The 13,498-nt window shown below is 45.7% G+C and overlaps 1 protein-coding gene across 1 annotated transcript in view; it reads right to left on the bottom strand.

Moving 5' to 3' along the window:
* Positions 1–7,114, bottom strand: part of Sfmbt2 (Scm like with four mbt domains 2) — a 181,748-nt gene extending 174,634 nt beyond the window's left edge. Inside the window, exon 1 of the mRNA XM_057787878.1 lies at positions 6,922–7,114. The gene's annotated coding sequence lies outside the window, so the exon portion shown is untranslated. The remainder of the gene's footprint in view (positions 1–6,921) is intronic.
* Positions 7,115–13,498: the final 6,384 nt, after the last annotated feature.

Here is a 13,498-nt window from a genome sequence, read left to right as displayed (position 1 = left end):
AGGAGAAAGCTAAATTAACTCTGCAAAGCAGTTCTCTGATCTCCACACAACACGTGCATGTGCATCTGCGCGCGCACACAGAGAGAGAGAGAGAGATGCACGCACACACAAATGCACACTTGCAATAATAATAAACAAAAGTCCTAAGATCTTTAAATCTTATCCCTTCTCACTGGTCTCACCCCATTGTCTTCCAATCACTACGCTGACGATATTTGCTCTATTTTACAAATGTTATAACAATTTACAAATTACTTTACAAATGCTCTATCAATTTCTATTTTAAACTATTTCATGGCTTGCTTGGTTTGGTTTTTGTCTTTTGTTTTGTCTTTTTTTTTTTTCAGAAAAGATCAGAAAAACACAACAGATACTTTTTCTTTAGTCAGTGTGGAAAACAGCCATCTTATCCTAGAAGGAAAGCCTATTGGTGGTAGTGTGGTTTGCATATAAACTGCAGCCCCCACGAGGGGCTCATATATTTAAGGGTTGGTTTTCATTGGTGGGGCTATTTGGAGAGACTCTGGAAACAGCAGGAGACAAGGCCTAGTAGCAGAAATTAGGTCACTGGGTTCATGTTGTTGGAAGCTGTCTCTTGTGTCCTCACACACCCAAACACACTTATCATATATGTCACGAGGTGAACAGTCTCTGCACCATGCTCCCGCAACCATGATGGTTTGTCTGACCAAGATCCCAAGACAGGAGTCAAGGATTACAGCTAGAAATCTTTGAAACGGTGAGCTGAAACACACCCTCCTTCCCTTTTGTTCCTCTCGTCAGATAATGTGTCACAGTGATGAAAAGTCTGATGAGCACAGGCTTCGGGTCTTATATAACAGCTAACTGTCAACCAATGGTGGCGTGTTACCACGTTTAACTCATCACTCTCGGACAACAAGGTGGTCGGTATGACAGCAGCATCTGTGCAGAGGAAAGGTGAACTGACACTGTGAATAACCAATATTCCCTGTTAAGTTCCAAGTTCTTTCCAGAGTCTCAGTTTACAACACGCAACCCTATATACTGTCTTTATACCGATTTAAATATAGTCAACATTTACTTTAATAAGAAATTATTTTTCTTAAAGACTTCCCCGGGACCTGAAAGAGGGTTCCTCAACTGAGAAAGCACTGAGGGCTCTTGTAGAGAACTGGGCTTCTATCCCCAGCACCCACTTGGTGACTGAAAACCATCTGTACTCCAGTTCCAGAGGATCCAACTCCCGCTTCTGGCTTCCACAGACTTCCTGCACATGGTGCACAGACATACATGCAGGCAAAACACCCATGCACATAAAACAAAAATAAATCACACAAAGTAACAAAAGGAACTATCCTAATCTTACAAAGGATGGACTGCCCGGTGGCCAAACCCAAAGACTGCACATAGAAAGTTTTAAGTCTCCCAGAGGACAGGGGACACTTTCTCCCTGGCTACCAGTATTCCCTAGTCATCAAGACACACTGCAGTCATTATCCAAGGCAGTCTGAACAACCCCCACCAAGTCTGGAATAATAGTGTACACAGTGCAAAGGACCCGTTTAGACCTGGGAATGAGTAGACTCAAATCAAATTGGGCATTTCTTCATGCCTTGCGTTCAAAGAAACCTCCCGAACCCATTACGCATTACTTTCCCCGAGCAGAAATGAAAACTAGACCTCATGTGGCTCTTCCGCCACTGGACAATAACAGCACTTACTCCTGCATGGTAGCCTCCAGCTCACCAGCTGCTCTCGGACCTTATGTCACACAACTGTCACCTAAGGCCAGCCATGTTTTACTACACTTTGGGGACGTGAAGCTTGAGCATCGCTTGAGCACGTTAGCATAGACAGCCGGCATCACAGACTTTGTCTCTTTGTTTCTGGTCCCTCGTGATACAGTGACATCACTGAGTCAAACTCCAGACCAAGACCCTTTTGTAGACAAGAAGGCTCAGACTCGTAGGATAGCTACATTCATCCCAGGTCACACAGCTACATAGAGTCATCTCTGAAACTAAGCGCCAGGCCTCCTGAATTTTCCCTGTCTCTTCCTATCAACAATTGTCCTTATATACAAACTACGTAGACATTCCTGGGTTATCAAACTTAATGCACAGGCTGACCATCCAGTTTGTTACGGAGAAAGTATAATTTCCCTATTTTCTTTCAATTATAGATCAGCGACAGCAAGTTGCTATTGAAGCAATATGGATATAAGAGCTGGGAATGGAGCATAAATTTGAATTACAAATCTCAATATCACTTTGGTACAAAAATCTTTATGAGCTTCACTTCCTGACAAGATAAATTTCCTTTTGAGAGCTGTACTGTTACATAAACACACAAGTTCCAAATCCTGAAATGCAAAGACAGAAGTGTTATCCAAACTGACGACTATACCAGATTCGAATCATTTAAACTCCACAATAGAGCTTTGATTGATTGATGATTGATTGATTGATTGCTCAAAATAAAATTTTTAGAAAGCTAGAACTCTTACTCTAATATCTACAACAAACTTGTAGACTTAAATGTGGCCTCAGAAAGTTTGGGGTTTTGCTTGACTCACATTCAAAATCATATTATATTAAGTAAAACATATCACATGTATTTAGGCTCAGCTCAGAACAATGTTGCTAACACTTCCCATTTCTTCCCAGAGTTCTTTGGGGCTATTATTGACATGAAGAACAAAAGAAAGACAGAAAATGTCACCTCAGCGTGGGCAGAAAAGGGATTTGATGAACATAGCAGAGCTTGTGATAAAATAAAAAAAAAAGAAAAGGGATCTTGTTTTGTGTTGTGGTTTTGTTTTATTTTTCCATATCAAGAATCATGGAACTAGTTAGTTATACCTAAAAAGGGCCATCTTTTTTTAAAAAAAATGCAGTCTGTACTATCTCTCAGCCAAACCCACTGTATGAGGTTCATGGTCTCGGCACCCTACCTGGAGATGGGAAACACTCAATGTGTCACAGAAGCAGATCTAGGCTCGTATGTACAGAGCAATGGGTACTTGGTGCTGTTTCTTCTAAGATGAGGACTGCCCGGATACCCATCCCTACTCACTATGTTTGACACTGGCCTAGGAATGACCCTTGCAAGCAGTAGAACTTTGCGGTGGCACAAGGGACCTCTTAGGGTAGTGAACATTTTTCCTGCCCATTGAAGGTCCCAGGAAACATCTAGAAGCCATTTCTTTATGGTTTGGAGGGTCTCAGAGAGCGCAAATTCAGGGGTAAATATGGAGAAAAACACAGAAGTTTGTCTCAAAGACAGCTTGGCCAGCCATTTCTTTAAAACACTAAAGCCCCCTCCCTATTCCCTATCACCAACTCCCCATAAAGACAGGCAGCCCTTTCCTCAAACCTGATGGAGCCTGAATGCATTCATTTGGTGTAGATTGGGTCCTTGGACTATGGTACCCAGATGAAGAGGTGAGAGTGGGAGGCGCTGACAATGATTTACTAGGGCAGTGAGCCCCGTCCAAAGTAGCTTCCTTTCCACCAGGGGCTAAGACCTTCCCTTCCCAGTTAGCATCCAGATAGGAGCCCCAAATTCGCCGGTAACCAGGCATATGGGGCAAAAATAGAGCTAACAGGAGAGAACCTGAAGTCTGGAACTGAGTGAGCCACAGGAGCACGAACGTCGCTAGCCTTTCTTGGAATCCCACACAACCCCTACAATCTTCCATATCCCTGAAATTCCAAAAGTGAAACTGAAAAGTTTGGGAACTGTCTCGGGAACCAGGTTTCCTGGCATTGTCTCCGGTACTCCAGGATGCTGCACTGATATCAAGAAGGAGCACCCGCCGCCGCTCCTCACAGGTTCCCCGGAATCTCCCTGGGATTTTTATGCAAAGCCACTGGAGTGCTCCCAAGTCTCCTCTGTGCAGCGCTGGTCGCTTACACCACCTCAGTTCCTCCCTCTTCCCGCCGCTTTCCATGAAAAAGGAATACTTGGGCCCTGCGACAATCCTGTGGAGTATTCTTTGGAATTAACTGGATACTAGATTCCATAGCCCGAACCGGTGCAAAATTGTGGGTTTTGAAGCCTTAGAATGAGCTACACCCTCATCAGCGGCAATGTCAAGGAGGAAGAGGGGGAAGGAACCATGGTTAAAACTGCAGTTTACAAACACCAAACACAGATTTTATACTTATCCTTATTTCAACAGAGCCCACGGACGCCCTCCCCTACCCCCACCCCCATCCCCGGGGACGCGCAGGCTGGGAGTGCTGGGGACGCGCCGCGTGCTCTACTTGGGAAGATGAAATGCTTCCTGTCCCGCCTGTCAACAGTCGCTCAGGTGGGAAGAAATAACCTGCGTTGGAGTCTCTAAAGCTCATCTCCCACCCACCTGACACCACGAGCGGACTGGACGCCCCCACCCTACTTAGTGGATTCTGAGGAACCCAATAAAATCACCCTCTGGGTCCCTGCAACTGCCAGGTGACCACGTTGTTACAGTAACTACAGACCTGGTCAGTCCTGATTTTTAATTCAATCCTTTATAAATGCCTCCTCGATCTTGGTCTTGCGCTTTCACATCCGTTGGCGGAAGAATGACCTCCCAGACCAGCCCTCACCAGAGACCGCGAGCGCCTGGAGCGTGGCTCACGCCCACTCTCCTCCTAGGCTCTTTTCTGCTCAACCCGCCGCGTAGACCTTACTCCTTGGCTGCGTCGTGGGCACGGGCGACCCCTATCGGGGACCCTGTTCCCAGCGAGGCAACTACGATCATGCATTCTGGGTGGCTTTTTTCCAGGTCCGGGTTTACTGGCTTTCCTAAGAACCCCTAGAGTGGCTCCAATCTTTGTCTCCAAACTCCACTCTTAGACCTTCCCATACCCATCCAGACGTCGGATGCAGACCTTTCCCCTGCACTACAACTTCCCTTCACACCACAAGACTACAACCTAGCCCCGAGCGCCTACTCATGGAGGACACCCCTCCCGCAGCAGTCCGGTTGGTTTCTAAACTGAGCTAGGGACAATTTTTTCCTAAAATTCACTCCCCATCCATCACCTTCCCTAGAACGGAAAAATCGAAAGTGACCTGGCAGCTCTCGAGGTTGACCTTGTATGCCTTTTGCTGGGAGGTCCGTGCTTCCTCATCCTCTGCAAGCCTCGGCCCCGGGCCCCCAACCTCCCACCTTTGCAGGGAGTGCAGGAAAACAGGAGCCTATCCCTAAACGTGGCACGTACCTAATCTCCCCGGACACAAAATCCCATTGACTACATGCAGCCCTCCCGACTGCACCGAGTACCCTGGACAGTTAGTATCCTGGAACACCTCCTCGCTCCGCCTATTCCACGCAAGATCCAACAACACGGAGGGAAAAAGAAAATACAACCCCTAGAAGAGCGAAATTAATCATTCCCTCTGCCCTCGTGGATTCTGCACCTCGTGTCAGCAGTTTGTCACGTCAGAACGTGGTAGTCTGGTTCCGAGACACACACACACACACACACACACACACTGACGTGGGGGATGGGGGTCTCTTTAATACACACCCTAGCGACTGCACATACAGACTTGTGCACGGTTCCACAAGCACACACACGAGGCAGTTGCGCTTGGTTGCCTTCATCCCGGCCCGAAACACCCCTCCACCTTGGACCCTCTAGCAATGGACTAAATACACATAAACCACGGGGAAAAAAAACTGGAAAAGCTAGCTTCTCCTCTTTTTTCCTACTTAATTCGCTAAAGAAGCTCCTGGAGTAACCAAAAGGAGTCGAAACTAAGGCGTGGCCACTTTGGTTGGGTTTTTTCCCACCTCAAAACCTTTATTTTCAGTTTTTAAAGCCACCTTAGCCCGCCATATTGGAAGTGGTACGGTGTCTAAAGACTCCTTCCCCGCTGCTGTAGCGCTTCCAAGAAAACACAAGTATGGACTGAGCTGAAGACGTGTGTCCGGCCACTGCGAATCAACCACTTCCCACACCCAATGTTCTCCCTTTCCGAGCCTAATCTCTTTCAACCGCTCCAAGTCAAAAATCAAAACATACATCTAGCAGTTCTTACCGTTGCTTTTTTTTTAAAAAGAGGATTTCAGCAAGACACACACGCACATAAAAATAAATAAATAAACTCCAGAGCTCGATTAGGTTAGTAATTCTGAAAAGAGACAAGATGAGTGTACACAAGAAAGCCCCGAGTGACGGGATGTTACTTTAAAGGGTAACAAAAATGAACAAAAAGATCGCCCTTGCTAGAGCTCGCTCCGAAACTACTATTGACAATTTCAATTCCGCTGCACAAGGCAAATGTTTCCAATCGGGCGATTCCAAATGTCTGAGCGATTTTGGAAACAGCCCCCACCCCACCACTGCTGATTTACAATTCTATCACCACCAGCTTCTTCTCCCCAGTCCCCCTCCAAGCCCCCAATACACACCAAAAGAGGAAGACCCCAGAGCGGAGGAGACGCGGGAACGCGGGGTAGGTGGCAGAGGCGGCTGCGTCGCTATAACGAGTGCACAAACGAGGAAGGTGGGCGGCGGGAGGGAACAGGCTGCACCCGGAGGAGGACGAGGTCACTTTGCAACTCCGGACAGACTCCCGCAAGGCCTGGCTTTTCAGAGCCAGGAGCCAGGGGAAAGGGGGTGGGGAAAGAAAAAAAAAATGACAACCCAGAGCGCAGAGAGGAGTTAGAGGCTTCGCTCGTCGCTCAAGTGCTGCTCATTTCCTCCCCAGCCTCTGCTCTTCGGTTTTTCTCCTCCTTCCTCCCCAACCCCCCGCCTCCCCCACCTCCACCCCTAGGCTGGTTCGGGCTTCCTTTTTTTTTCTTCTTAAAAAAAAAAAAAAAAAAAAAAACTAAACTGGAAAAAAAAAAAAAAACGCCTTTCGGTGCACTCAACCTGCGGGCCAGAGATCTGCTCGGGGGCCGGGTTATGCGAGGGGACAGTGACTAGGGAGGCGTCTTACCTGATGAAGTTTATCCTGCCCAGGATAGTGAAGCCAGGGCCCCGGGTACGACCGGAGTGGGCGCTGGTCCCGCTCACCCGCCCTCCTGGCTCACTCGCTCTCTACCCGCCGCCTCACTAGCGCGCCCGCTCGGATCCTCCAGCTCCCACTACAGCCTCATTCCAATATGGCATCCTCTCTATGCGCATGCCCGGCACTCTTTTTTTAAGATTTCTCTTTCTGTACAGCGAACTCCTTCAACGACCTTTTCCAGCGCTTGCAAAATGTCTCAAGCCAATTAGCCTGCTGTTCTTGGTAGACTCCTTCCGCCCACAACGCGACATCCTCCCACCCCCATGCTCCGCCATACACAGACACCTCCCCCAGCAGGCACAGTCCACGCCACGCGGCCCCCTTGGGGCCGCTCCCTTCCCTCCCCTCCTTCAACTCCCTCCATAAGTGATGGGTAGAAAGTTCACACTGCAAGCATTCCCAAACACCCATTTGCACCGACAACTGAACTAATGCCTCAACTCCTTCGCGGTTGTTTGTTTTCTGGGTTTGCAATGCCTTGGTCGACCTAGTATACAAACTTGTACTTTATCTGCCCAAGAGCTTTCTAAATGGGGAGGATGAGGAGCCCCCAAAACAAAATCGATAGTCCCGCCCGGTCCACCCCACCCTGCTCTTTAATTGTACTTTTCTACTAAGATTCTCAAGTCTTCTGCCTTTGGGGGAGGGCAGAGGGATTTAAGAGAGGTTTTCCATGGACTCGTAAAACGCGTGAAAAGCTGGATATTAAGTTTGGACTGTCGGGGAGATCTACCAGCTGCGATCAGTTGGGATGCGTATGACAAAGCTCGCCGGGCTTCTTGTGGGACACCTAGCCAGAATGGGTTCCCAAAAGGTGGGAATAAGAATCCCTGAGCAGATCAAGAAAAACGAAGACTGCGGAGGAAGATCAACGTAGTCTGATTTGCGGAGTCAGTCCGCACTTTGTCACAGATGTTGTGGGAGGACAGAAGAGCTTTCCCAGCCTTAGGCGCAATGACTGGACAGAACGCAAACGAAATGTCCCCGGTACGGAAAAGCTGGCGACACTCAGGTAGACAAGATCCGAGGCTTACAAAGCTAGGAAGCAGAGGCGAGGTGCGAGAGTAGATCCGATTATATCGACTAGGAAATGAGCAGACACAATTGCTCACGGTCTTTGCCTTTGCAACCCTACATAAAAGTTCCCCACGCCCGAGTATCCTATTGCCTATCTCTCTCTTACACCAATCACTAAAAAATTGCCACATTCTGGGATTTTTGTCACCCTTCCTGATTCCAACATCCCTCCCTCATATGATGATCCTCCCTCATGTGATGAGGACTAGGGACCTCCAGTGGAGTTTAAGGAGCCTGGGGCTAATCTTGAGCAGAACTCACCAACTATGAGGCTTTAGGTCATCTGGAAGAATCAGGAAGAAATGTGCCTGAAATGGCTCCTGCCACAGATGGACCTCCACAAAACCTGTGGGCGAAAGTCAGCGATTTGGGGAAGGTGGTGGAAGTTAGGAGAGCCTGAGCACTGCCAGTCGGGGAATACCCTATTTCCTTAACGTTTTTGGAGAACTCGTTAGGAGCTCTAAAGCGCCTCGCCTCGCCCTCAGACCTCCATTTAGAACATGAGCTACCTTAGACCCAGAAGCGCCCAGTCACTCGGTTAACAGTACTCCGAGGCGCACATGTTAATCCCCAGCTTGAGTTCGCCACTCCTGAAGCTTACCAGTGCTTTAAGAACACCAAACCATAGTTCTGAGCTCATGCCCCTTAAAGTTACTGACGGCAGAGAGTCCTCAAAACAACAGTGTCAGGTCGCTGAATATTACCCATCCCACCTGCGCCCGCAACTGACTCTTTCATCGTCTGAAGGCGGTTCCAAGATGCATCCATAGTGAATCCGAGGATTCCAGTGCTAGCTCTGGATCTCAAAATCTTAAGTCACCTCTTTTCTCTCATTCAACACACAATAGAGCCTTCAGAGAGAGGGGGGAACAAGATGAGAGACATCCTTAGAAACTTAAAGCACACTTGCGCTTCAGTCCTGGAGACAGTGGTCAGGGTCTTGTTCATCCCCCAAGTGCAAAGCGCTCTTGGACCGGAATGGCCTGGAGCTCAAACTGGCTCCACCAACTTCCCAAAGCCGCAGGCTGGGGCTGCGCTAGGCGCCCTAGGCTGCGGGACTCCTTTGTGCGACCCAGACCGCCCACCTAGCTCCCAGCTCCCCACAGGACTTCCGGGCAGCTCTTGTTTGGAAGGAAATCGAATTTTATCAGCCCACCAGCCAAGAAACTCGAGTTGTAACCAACCCGTAAGAAGTCTCGAATCTACTTAATGGTCTTAAGTCATGATTCCCCGCAGAACGTTATTCCATCAAAATTTTAAAACACACATCTGATTCTCTTACCTGATTCTCCAAGGCAATTGAGCAATTCCTCCAGATGGTTGATAATTTTGCCCGTGGATCTAGAATAAATCGCTCGGAGTTTCATTTATTTATTTATTTACTTGTCTACCTGTCGTGGTTAAGGAATAAAAACATTGCGCTACCACAGCACACAATGGCTGCATTGTTTACACAAAGATCTTCAATGATATCTACAGCGATCTGTCTCAAAGTTCAGTTTCCTTCACTTTTGATTCCTTCTTTGCATGTGACTTTCCTTAAAGTCCCTTGCCTTTTCTTCTTTCTTTCTTTTTTAACCACCTCCCACTATTCCCTTTTATCCAAGGACACCAGAGAGACAAATGAAGATTGGTTAACAGATTCCCTCAGGCAATTAAAGCGACCCCCTTCATCCTACTCCAGTGCCTTCCAATTTCCATTTTCATTTCACAACCTGACCCTTTTGGGATGTGAGAATCCAAATGTGGGCTCCACCCCCAAATCAATAAAACAACAACCTTTGCCAAAAATAAAGAAGTAGTGAAAAAAAAAGACTTTTTTTTTTGCAAAGTAAAGACAAATTGCACTCCAACTCAGAAAGTCATGTAAGTCTCACGATTAATACAAGATTTGTCTCAGCATCCTTAACACTTATGGAAAATCTCTTCCCAAATAAGTCTTTGATAGAAATGGCTATAGGCGCCATTGCACTCCTAAATTCTGGCTAAACCACGGTTATCATTACCATGTTAAAATATTCAAATTCCTTTTGTTAACGGCAAAGTGTGTACATGCTCTTCCATTTCTTTGGTGACACAGAAAAAAAATTAGGAAGTTCACAGACAAAAGTTTCTCCTTCGTTTTCTGTACATTCCTAAGAATTGCATCATGAGAACTTGCAGGCTTGGAAAAGTGTGTGCTTATATTTATTTTAAAGGCATGCAGGGGTTTAAATCTTGTTGCATTCTTTAAATAAATAAATAATAAAGATAAATGCATGCTGCTTACATCCAGTGTTTATATTATCACTTCTTTCAAGGGAGAAAAGAGAGGAAATCACCTTCCCAGAGACTCTTCCTATGTGAATTTTCTTTAACAGATACAGGGTATGGAAGCCTGCACAAACCAGGAGCGCTAACAGCCAAAACTAATATTTGACAAATGTGTGCAATCTGCTCTTCCCGGGAACCTTTACCCCCAAACGTGTTTTCTCTTAGTCCACGTAAGAGAGCATTTCCTATCCCCTTCTAAGTCACCAAGTCCAAATTCTCTCTCTCTCTCTCTTTTTCACCTTCTTTCTTTATCCCTTATCATCATTAAAGTACTTGGCCAAAGTGCCAGGAATCGAATGACCTTGGTGCTTACTTTGTCGTTAATTTATCTGTATAAGCTCTGGGAATCCAGTGGCCTATCTGCTGCGCCTTCTCCCAGTGTGTAAACTAAAGGCATGGAGCTAAATGTTCCATAAAGCCCTTTAAGACTCCAAAGATTATCTAGTGATTTGCTTTACTCCAAAGCCATACATTGCTTTCTGTAATATCCTAACACTATCTCTACCAATTCCATATAGGGCAAAGCATAAACTCTGGAGGTCACAGAAAGAAAGAAAAATCAAGTGCACATATCTGTGGGGCCTTCATTGCCTGATTGTCCTGGGAAGCTATTCTTTGGATCCTGTTTCTTCCTTTCTGGGCTTCTGTTCCATTATTACCATTACTGTGTGGGTTTTGCCTTGGCCTCCAGAAATGTCCAGGACTGAGGTGAGTGTGCCAAACATGAAAGTGATTTCGAAAAATACTTGGAGAAAGAAGGCATACTCACATGGCTAAAGAATTACTAATCTGTATTAGTGATGTTCACAAAAATATAACCACGTCTCTCATATATTTCTAGAAATTCCAGAGACTCATTATTGCTATGGCTACTTGTGTAATTTCAAGACACTTTGGGTTCCTTTGGAAAAAATTAAAATAATAAAAACGTACACAAAATATTTTAAAAGCTCACTATGTCTAGATGGGGCGTTTTTTTTTTCTTTTTCAAACAGCTAACATCTTGTTTGTTTGTAGAGTGTCAGTTAGACTAATGGCTACTTTCTCCACGGAGGAAAATCCTGACAAACATCACTAAGGACTTTCACAGCTCTTGACTTGAACACCTGTGCGCCCAGGACCGTATCAGAGTGGACAATGGTTCACACATTGCATCTCATGACGTTTTCTCTCAGGCAGCTTGCTTCCTGTCCTGCAGCCTCAGGCCCAGTCATTCTGAGAGCTGGAATCCAGAAGGATTATACGGTCAGTGCCATTAGCTAGACACAGCAGTAGGAGAAGAGCTCTGGCTTTTTGCTTCTGGCCCTTTGGGTTCCTCTGTGCTCCGAATGATAACAGAAAGAAGGGGGTTTGTTTTGCTTCCATTTCATTTCATATAGCCCAGGCTAGCCTTAAACTCACTTAAACACCAGAAGACAGTGGGTCCTCACAAGCAGCAACACAGCTGTTTCTAATGGGATTCTCGGGATCAAATCCAGGGCCTTTGGAATTTAGCCAAGCACTCTACCAAGTGAGCCATATCGCCAGTCCCAGACACTTGTCTAGGCATATTTTCATATATGATAGCATGTAATAACTACTAGTCATATTGTGTTTGATGTTTCTTCTAAATGGTTTTAAGAAACAGCATAAACATGTATTCCTTGATATACAAAGTTCCAACTCTTTGTCACTCTACCTAAACATTGTGTAACTTTTTAAAATTAGGGAGATGGCATTTTTCTGGACAACATGTTACTGGCTAAAGGTATTGCACACACACACACACACACACAGAGAGAGAGAGAGAGAGAGAGAGAGAGAGAGAGAGAGAGAGAGAGAGAGAAACGGGTCAGGGATATTGCTTCTGACTCTAGAACAGTCTTTCCTCTGTGTGTGCTGACCAGCTTGAATGAGGTCAAATCTGACACTGTGCTAATGTATACAGTCTCATTGGACTCACAACATAAAGTAAAATAAACGAAACAAGCGGGCAAAATCTAACATCATGCAAAGAGACAGTGGGTCACGTCAGTAACAGGGAGTCCACTATTTTAGTGAGTGTCCAGCTACTGTGTGTAGACAAGATGTCAGTGACAGCACAGTGCAAAGTCTCCCTATGTTTTGTAGTCACTGTGTAAGCTTCTTTATATGACCTTATAACAAAATAAATAATAATCAAAGAAGGGACCTTACAAGACCTACAAAGGCTTGCTCTGCAGTGCCATCTACTGGAAGCAAGGCCTGACTTGCCTTTGATTTTTTTTTTTAAGGGTGGTCTTTTGTTATTATTTGTTTGTTAGAAAGAACATTGGTGGATGTAGGCATCAATAGTAAGGGAAGACATGGGTCCTGATTATGTTTAATGTAATCTCATGTATTGATATCTCTGTGTAGAAAGAAGCTGCAATGTAACCCTATCAAGTCAGTTGTCCTTTAAGTAAAAGGCATATAAAGTACTTGAATGTTCTTTGAAAAGTAAAATTGCTTCCGCTTTTCAAAATAAATCATTAAAACTAGCTCTTTGAGAGAGTACTATTTTTATCATCAATTTAAGAATTTTTTAATTATTTGTCAGTGCCCCTGATATGAATATCATGTTAAGTTCTTGGAGGTGCCAGCCTTGAAGAGAAAGAACTTCTTCCAAGTTTTCCTAAACCAATTTATTGAAGAGGCAAAGGTTTATCGTTAAGTCTAGAAGAATATGAAGCAATGAAAACTGAAAGTGAGGCTCAGGCTGTGACTCGGAGATAGCATCGTCACCCGGAACACACCAGGCCCAGGGGTCCGCTCCCAGCATGGCAAACAACTAGCAACGGTAACTGCTGTGTTCACCCCGACTCACTCAGCAACCTCCGATGTCCTAGACATTGCTGTGGGTCTGAACCGCAGAGAGAGAAGTTTTACTCCACGATACTTACACTCCATTAGGGAGAAGTCAAAGGTAAGCAATCCGACAACGTGCCACTCGGACGTTCACAAAAGGGAAAAGAGAGAAGCAGAGAAAGGGACAATAGAAAGAGGCATGGTATTTTATTTGGAAGAAGTTTCTGGAACTGACATTTGGGACAAAGTGTGGAAGGAACCGTGGCTACAGATGCCCTGGGGTTATCTTGACTGAAAGAAAGAATTGTAT

The sequence above is a fragment of the Chionomys nivalis genome, chromosome 13 (genome assembly GCF_950005125.1).
Source record: "Chionomys nivalis chromosome 13, mChiNiv1.1, whole genome shotgun sequence".
NCBI lineage: Eukaryota > Metazoa > Chordata > Mammalia > Rodentia > Cricetidae > Chionomys > Chionomys nivalis.
The sequence above is the reverse complement of the archived record's forward strand: the minus strand, read 5'-3'. Positions and strand labels throughout refer to the sequence as shown.